Source organism: Suricata suricatta, chromosome 7 (assembly GCF_006229205.1).
Source record: "Suricata suricatta isolate VVHF042 chromosome 7, meerkat_22Aug2017_6uvM2_HiC, whole genome shotgun sequence".
Classification (NCBI taxonomy): domain Eukaryota; kingdom Metazoa; phylum Chordata; class Mammalia; order Carnivora; family Herpestidae; genus Suricata; species Suricata suricatta.
Window position 1 is genome coordinate 116,275,294 of NC_043706.1, and position 9,137 is coordinate 116,284,430.

Consider the following 9,137-nt stretch of genomic DNA (forward strand, 5'->3'; position numbering starts at 1 on the left):
AGACCTTATCACATAAATGTATGTGAAGTATGACAAATTAGGTATATATTTCAATCCCTAGAGCAACCATCAACATGAATAATACAAAGATGTATAGATTAAAAAGCCAATAGGAGGGGAGACTGGATGGCTCAGTTAGTTAAGCCGTTGACTTAATTTTGGTTCAGTTCATGATGTCATGGTTAGTGGGATCAAGTGCCCTCTCTCCATCCCCTTCCCTGCTTTGAGTTTTGAGTTCTGCACTGACAGCAAAGAACCCACTTGGAATCCTCTCTCTCCCTCTCTCTCTGTCCCTCTCCTGCTCATGTTCTCTCTCTCTCTCTTTCAAAATAAATAAATAAAACCTTTTAAAAAGCCAAGAAGAAAAATAAAACGTAATTCTAAAAAGTATTTAAGAAAAATCAGGAAAGGGGAACAAAGGAACAAAATACAGAAGACAAATATAATCTAAATGAAAAAAATGACATAGGCAATTTCAAACATATTAACAAATAAACTAAAGGTCTAAATACTTCAATTAAAAATAAAGATATTCAGAATGGATTAAAAAAACCACAATCCACATATATGCTATTTAGAAGAGTTGCACTTTAAATATAAAGCAGAGGTAAACTAAAAGTGAATAGGTAAAAAAAGATGTACCATGAAGACAGAGAGATAAGAATGCTGGAATTCCTATATTAAAATAAGATATTTTTTCAGAATAATTCTCTATTTGTTATTATTGTAACTGTAAGCTGTATCTTTATAACCTGATATTGTAATAAATAAGGGATGTGCTGAGCTACAAAACAAGGAGGTTTAAGATTAAGCTTAGCTAAAATTTATTAGAAGAAGGAACTAATGAAAAAAACCCAGAAATAAATAAAATAGACAAGAGTAAACAATAACATAACATTGAAAGTAATGACAAGTGTTTTTAAAAAAAATGGCAATGCTCGAACTACGTTAACTAAGAAAAAAAAAGAGAGAGAGAAGACTCAAAAGCCAAAATGAGCAATGGAGGAGCAAACAATACTACATAAAACCACAGGAATACATAATGTGATAACAGATTACTATAGACAATTATGCACTAACAAATCATATAACTTAGAAAAAACCACCCAGATAATTCTGAAAAATGCACAAGTTACCAAGATAGAATCATGAATCTTGATTCCAAGAAATAGAAAAATTCTTAGACCAATAACAAAAATTAAAGTTGAATTAGGAATCAAAACTCTCCCACCACTGAAAAGCCTAGGACCATATGGTTTGATTGGTGGATTCTACCAAATATTTAGAAAAATAATGATAATCTTTATTAAAAGCTTAACAAATAATGGAATAAAGGGAACACATTCAAAATTAAAATAAGATTTTAAAAAGACTTAAAGAGAAATATCACCAGAGGGACATTTCATAATGGTATATCAGCCAATTCATCAGAAACATAAAAGAGTAATAAATGTTTATGTGCCTAAAATCAAAATTTCCAAATACTGTAAACCAAAATAAAAATTCCCCATTCATAGCAGTCATAGTTGAAGATTTTAATGCTCCTCTAAAAAAACCCAAAAAACCATATAACCAAAGTAACATCAGAAACACATAGAAGATTTTTATAAGATTCTCAACCATCTTGACCTAACTGATATTTATAGATCCCTATACCTGACATTTGAAAGAATACAAGAATGCATCTGTTCAAATGTAATATGGTATAAAACGTTTGCCAAGGTGGAGAATATATCCAACCACAAACAAATTCTAATCACATTTTCAAAAATAATGAAATCATACCAAGTATGACAGAATTAAATTAGAAACCAACAGGATCAAGACAGCTGGAAAACCCCCCAAATATTTGGAAATTAAACATCTAAATTAAAGAAAAAAAATCAGAGAGAAGTTAGAAAATATTTGGAACTAGGGTGCCTGGGAGGCTCAATCAGTTGTGTCTGACTTCTACTCAGGTTATGACCTCATGATTTGTGAGTTCAAGCCCTAGATTGGGCTTGCTGTTGTCAGCACAGAGCCTGCTTTGGATTCTGTCTCCTTCTCCCTCTGCCCCTCCCCTGGTTGCTCTCTCTCTCTCTCTCTCCTTCTCTCTCTCTCAAAAATAAATATTCAAACACTTAAAAAATAATAATAAAAAAGAAAAATTTTGAAACTAAATGATATGGAAATACATCAAAATTTGTAGTTTGCAGCTAAAACAGAGGGAAATTTATCACTTTTAAAGCATTTTTAGAAAAGAGACAATCTAAAACTCAAAGACCTACATTTAAACATTATGATATTAGGAAAAAAAGCCAAAACATAAGCCCAAATAAGCCAAAGGAAAGAAATAATGAAGATAAGAGGAGAAATCAATGAAATATAAATTAAACAAAGGAAGGAAAAGGTGGGTCTTTGAAAAGATTAATACAATTTATAAAACTTCAACCAAAAGACACAGGACACAAATTGCCAACATCATAAAAATGGGACATTATTCCATATTCTACAAATATTAAAATGCAAAATAAAACTACAGTGAGACATTACTTCACACTTGTTAGAATGGTTATTATCTGAATAGACAAGAGATGGTAAGTGTTAGGATGTGGAGACAAGAAAACTCTTGGGACTGATGGGACTCTAAATTGGTGTAATCACTTTGGAAAACAGTAGGGAAATTCCTTGAAAAATTAAAAATAAATCTATCATATGACTCAATAATACTTCTGTGTATATACCCAAATAAACAAAACCACTATCTCAAAAAGCTATCTGTATCCCCATGTTCATAGCCGCATTATTTGCAATAGCCAAGATATGGAGAGAATCTAGGTGTCCACTGATGGATGAATGGACAAAGAAAATACGGTGTCTACACACACACACACACACACACACACACACACCCCATATACCATATATATGCGCTACATATACCATATATATAATATATATACACCATATATATAATATGGTATACACACACAAGAATATTATTTAGCCACAAAAAAGGAAATCCCATCATTTATGATGATGACATGGATGGATCATGACATATCATTTGAAGTGAAGTAAGTCAGACAAGAAAGACAAATAGTAGATGATCTCACTTATATGTAGAATCTAAGAACATTTCATAGAAATAAAGAACAAATTGGTGGTTGCCAGAGGTGGGAGGTGGGGGTGGTGGGAGTAATGAAGGTGGTCAAAAATTTCAAACTTCCAATTATAAGATGAATAAGTTCTGGGGATGTAATGTACAAAAAAGTGACTATAGTAACAATGCTGTATTGTATATTTGAAAGATACTAAGAGTGTAGATCTTAAAAGTTCTTACCACACATGCATGCAAACACACACACACACACACAAATTGTTAACTATGGGAAGTAATGGATGTTAACTAAACTTATTGTGGTAATTGTTTTTCAGTAGATATACCATATCACTATGTGGTACACCTTAAGCTATATGTCAATTATATCTTAATAAAACTGGAAAACATTTTAAATAAATAAATATTAGTCATACTTTAAAAGATCATAAAATAATGTTATGTACAACTTTTGCCATAAGTATGACAATTTAGATGAAATAAGAAAAATTCTTGAAAAACACAAATTACCACACCTGACTTAAAAAGGAATTGAGCATTTAAATAGCTCTATACTGTGTACAGAAATGAAATTCAAAATTAATAACTTTTGTACAAAGAAAAATAGACCCAGCGGTCTTCACTAGTGATTCTCACTAAATGTTTAATGAAGAAATAGGACTATCCTAAAGAAATTTTTTTAGAAAACAGAGGGAAACATTCAATAGTTAACAAGGCTAACTGTTAACAAGATAACTAGCATTATCCTGACACTAAAACAAAAGACTTCACCAGAGAAGACATCACCTTGGTATACCATAGGAACAGAAATGCTTAATTCTTTAATACAATTTCGCCAAAGGAAATCCAAAAATATGTAAAAAAAAGACAGTACTTTAGAACCAAATGGGGTTGGGAACTTGAAAATAAATCAATGCATTTTATCATTAACAGAGTAAAGACCAAAAAAATCTGATTATTTCAATTAATGCAGAAAAAGCACTTCAACAAATTTCAGTATCTATTATGAAAAAGTCTTGTTAAATCCAATTTAAGAACATCTGTGAATACTTACAGATCATATCATATTCAATATAGTAAGACAGAATGCTTTCTCTTCAGATAAAAAGTAGGCAAGGATGTCTGACTGCTTTCACTGTTGATTCAACATTTCACTGGAGACTTCACCAGGATAGTAGGCAAGAAAAACCAAAGCTATTGTATTTCTACAGACTAGCAATAACAGCTGAATTTTTAAAGTTATTTAGGGGCGCTTGGGTGGCTCAGTCAGTTAAGTGTCCAACTTCGGCTCAGGTCATGATCTCATGGTTTGTGGGTTCGAGCCCCACATCAGGCTCTGTGCTGACAGCTAGCTCAGAGCCTGGAGCCTGCTTCCGATTCTGTGTCTCCCTCTCTCTCTGCCCCTCCCCTGCTCATGATCTGTCTCTCTCTGTCTCTCAAAAATAAATAAATGTTAAATAAAAAAGATATTTAATCTATATAAAAAATAAATAAAAATATTTAATTTATTTAAAATATTTTATTCATTGCATAAGAATAATTGGGGCTAAATTTATTAAAAGATGAGTAAGACTGCTAAACTAAAAACTACATAACCTTGCTGAGAGAAATAAAAGCAGACCTAAATGAAAGGAGAGATGCACATATTCATGGATTAGAAAATTCAGTATCATTAAGATGGCAATTCTTCCTAAACAGCTTATACATTCAATGAAATACTAATAAAAGTCCCAATAGACTTATTTGAATAAATTAATAATCTACTTATAAAAATTACAAGGAGAAGCAAAAGTATAGAAAAACAATAAGAATTTTGAAAATTAAGAACAAAGTTGGAGGACTTACACTACTCAATTTCAAAGTTTACTACAAAGTTATAGTATTCAAGACAGTACAGTAACAGTATAAACAATTAGATTAATGGAACAGAATCTAGAAATAGAACCACAGTTAAATGATCAGTTGGTTTTCAATAAAGGTGCCAAGGTAATTCAATGTGAGAAGGATAGTCTCTTAAACAAATGTGCCAAAATAATTGTATGTCTCTGTAGACTAAAAAAAATTTTAAACCTTGACCTTTACTTCAAATTATAAGCAAAAATGAACTCAAAATGGATTGTAGACCTTCATATAAAAGCAATAATACTCATAGGTAAACCCAGAGAAGAAAATATTTGTGATACGGAGCTAATCAAAGATTTCTTAAATAAGTCACAGAAAGTACTGATTACAAAAGACAGCACTGATAAAATGGACTTTGGCAAAGTTAAAACTCAATGCCCTTAGAAAGGCACAATGAAAGAAATTGAAACACAAGTTGAAGATTGAAAGCAAATATTTGCAAAGCTATGTCTCTCAAAGGGCTTGTGTCCAGATTCTATAAGACTGCTTATGATCCCAGAGTAAGCAAACACAATGAAAAATTTGGTCAAAGAGTTGAACAAATTCTCCACAGAAGGAGACATACAGATGGCAAGTAAGCATAGGAAAGTGTACTCAACATGTTTAATCATTGGGGGAAGGCAAATTAAAAACCACAATGATATTCCACTGTATGCCCATTAGCATAGCTAAAATTAAAAAGACTGGCAATACCGAGTGCTGGAGAGAACCCACTGGAACCCTCCTACAGTTTTAGTGGGCATGCAAAATGTTACAGTACCTTTGGAGACCAGTATGGCAGTGTCCTTCAAATTTACACATATATTTATCATCGGACTCAACAATCTCATTCCTAGGGATTGAAGTGAGAGATTAAAGATATATCCATGTAGAGACTTTAATTTTTTTAATGTTTATTTTTGAAAGGGAGCGAGACAGAGCACAAGCAGGGAAGGGGCAGAGAGAGAGAGAGAGACACAGAATCTGAAGCAGCGTCTAGACTCTGAGCTGTCAGCACAGAGCCAGAAGTGAGGCCTGAACTCAGGAACCGTGAGATCATGACCTGAGCAGAAGTCAGACTCTTAACTGACTGAGCCACCCAGGTTCCCCATGCAGAGACTTTTATATGAATGTTACAGCAGCATTATTCATAAAAGATAAGAGTGGAAACAACTCAATTCCATTTAGTGAATCCATACTGTGAAATACTCAGGACTATCATGGAACACAGTATTAACATATATTGCATGAATGAACCTGAAAACATTATGCTAAATGAAATGAAACCAAACCAAAAGGCTATATATAGTATGATTCTTTTTATATTAAATTCAAGAAAATAAAAAATTCTAGTGTCAGAAAGAACAGTGATTTCTGAAACCAGGAACTGAAGGAAGACACTAACTGCAAAGAGACATAAGAGGCTCATGCGGAGTGATAGATAGTGTGTATGACGATTATACAGAACTGCCAAAACTTAGCGAATTGTGCGATTACCATGGGTATATTGATTTTATGTAAATTATATCTCAGTAAAGCCCAGATGGGGTGGGGAGGATCTCAAACTGAATGATATTAAAAAACATATCATATCAAAATTCTTGGGTTGATACTATATAAGCACCTAGAGGGAAATTTAAAGCTTTAAAGGCTTCCGTAATAAAAAAGATTTTAAGTCTGGGTCACTTGGATGGCTCAGTCGGTTGAGTGTCTGACTCTTGATTTCGCCTCAGGTCATGATATCATGGCTCCTGAGGTTGAGCCACACTGTTAAATGTGGAAGCTCCTTGGGATCCTCTCTCTACCTCTCTCTCTCTCTGCCCCTCACTGCCCCCATGCACGTCTGTGTGCACACGCATGTCTGTCTGTGCACGTGTATACCTTCTATCTCTCAAAATAAATAAATAAACATTAAAAGAAGATTTTAGGTCAAAAAATCCAAATTTTTGTCTTGAAATACTAGAAGAAAGAGCAAATTAAGTCTCAGGAAGAAAGGAAATATTAAAGAGCATAAATAAATAAAATAGAAAACAACACAGAAAAATTTTAACGCCCAAAGTTGGTGCTTTGAAAAGATTTTAAAAAATTTATAAAGCCCTAGCAAAATTGATAAAGAAAATACAACTAGCCAATACTGTGAATGAAAGAGGGGATGTTCCTGAAATCCAACAGTCATCAAAGGATCATAGGACCGTATTGTAAATAACTTTATGTCACTATATTTGACATCTTAGATAAAATGGACAGACATATTCCTTCTAAACAAGCTAGCCAGGGGAAATAGTGGGGAAGGCCATCCTGCAGAAGAAGCAGCTCATGCATAGACATGGCATGGTGAGAGCGTGGCCTTTCCTGGAATGGCATGTAATTTTGTTCAACAGACAGGTAGAGTGCGAAGGAATGAAAAATGGGACTGGGGAGTTCAGTGAGGGCAGACTCACAGGCTTGGTCCGGTAAGCTTGCTTAAGGTCTTTGAATTTCATCCTGAGCCAAGGGCAGGGCATTCAAAGGGTTTAAGCTCTTTAAGCAAAGGGACATTAACATCTTTGTGTTCTGGAAAGATCAAGGACTAGTGAGAAAGGAAGAGTCTTACTGCTGTTGAAAATATATTGCAAAACATAATGAGTCCCTAGTGTAAAACAGCTGCAGCAAAGAAAGATAATGACAAGCGAGTTGGCACACCCACCCACCAAGTAGTCCCTTACATCCTTTTGCTGGTGTTAAGAGGGGAAAGTGTAGGGCATCAGGCTTGTACATACGTAGCTGGTGGTGCTTTTTTTGAGAGGAGGAGGTCAGAGGAGCACGTCTACCTAATGCTCCTTCCTTCCCTTGGGGTGAGCCTAAGCATGTGCCCTCCATCTGCTCCTAACAGGTATATGGTTCTCCTCAGTTCACCATGTTGTTACCTCACATGTAATTCTGTTGTGCTTCAAGAGATGTCTAGTTCTTTGTTCACACTCTTATTCACCCAGTAATGATCTCAGATACAAATTAGCAAATTAAGGTCAGTGGCCAGATGAGATTGATAGATTCTCTAACCAAAACCATCTTCACTGGCCAAATCAATTAAATTAGTGAAGCCATGTATTTTTAACAGCAATTAAACATGTGTGCACAAAAAGCCTTACTCCTTTTTCTTTATTCTCTCTTTTCTTTTCTTTCTTTTTCTTTTCCTTCTTTTCCCTTTTCCTTTCCTTTTTTGGTCTTCATCCCTTTCCTCTCCTTCTTCCATTCCTCCATTGCTGTTCCTTACCCCTCTTTCTTTCTTCATTAATCTGGGAGAAGAATTTTTTCAAGCTGGAACTCTTTCCACTGATTGCTTTTAACACAAACATAATGAAATCTAAAATCTGGAGTCAGATAGACATGTGATACTGAGTTTAACATTTCCATGGGGAGTTCCATCAAATATCCCCTTCTTAACCACCTCCTGCTCTTTACATGACCCATGGTTTAACTTCTACAGGATGGATTACATTCTCTTCCAGCTGGTATGCAGATACCACCTCATGGAAAGAAGTTTAAAAATAATCGTAAGCTCATTCAACATGGCAGTATCTGAGGGAGAGGGAGGATGCTGGAGGGGGGGACAGTGGACACAGGAGATGAGAGAGGGCACATGTTTCCACTCATATGCGATGGCTTTAAAACCGTGCCAAGGAAAGCTGCTGGTGGACCAACATAGAGTAACCACATGAGCACAAATCACCACATTTGACTTTGACAAAATACTTGGCTGAAGCAATGAAACAATTTTATGGTAACCTTTTTGGGAACTTTCAATCACTGCTCCATTGCAATCAACACATGATATACAAAGCTGATGAAAAGAACAATGTACTGGGAAACCAGCCATGAACTGAAATTATGGGTTTTCCATTGACTTGTTACAAGAATTAAAAAGATTTTTTAATTCACCTGACCTTCAATGTCCTCACCCATCAAAATATAAAACAATACTTGCTACCTCACAAGATTTTATGAGAATGTACTGAGATACACTTTGTGGAAAATTCCCCAATACAAATCATTTTTTACTGACATTGTTATTGAGAAACAAGTTTCAGACTGAGAATATATTTAATTTTAGAAAAGCAAAGCACAAGAATAAATTAATTTGTAGCAAAAACTGCTTCTCAATAAAATGCTGATTTCG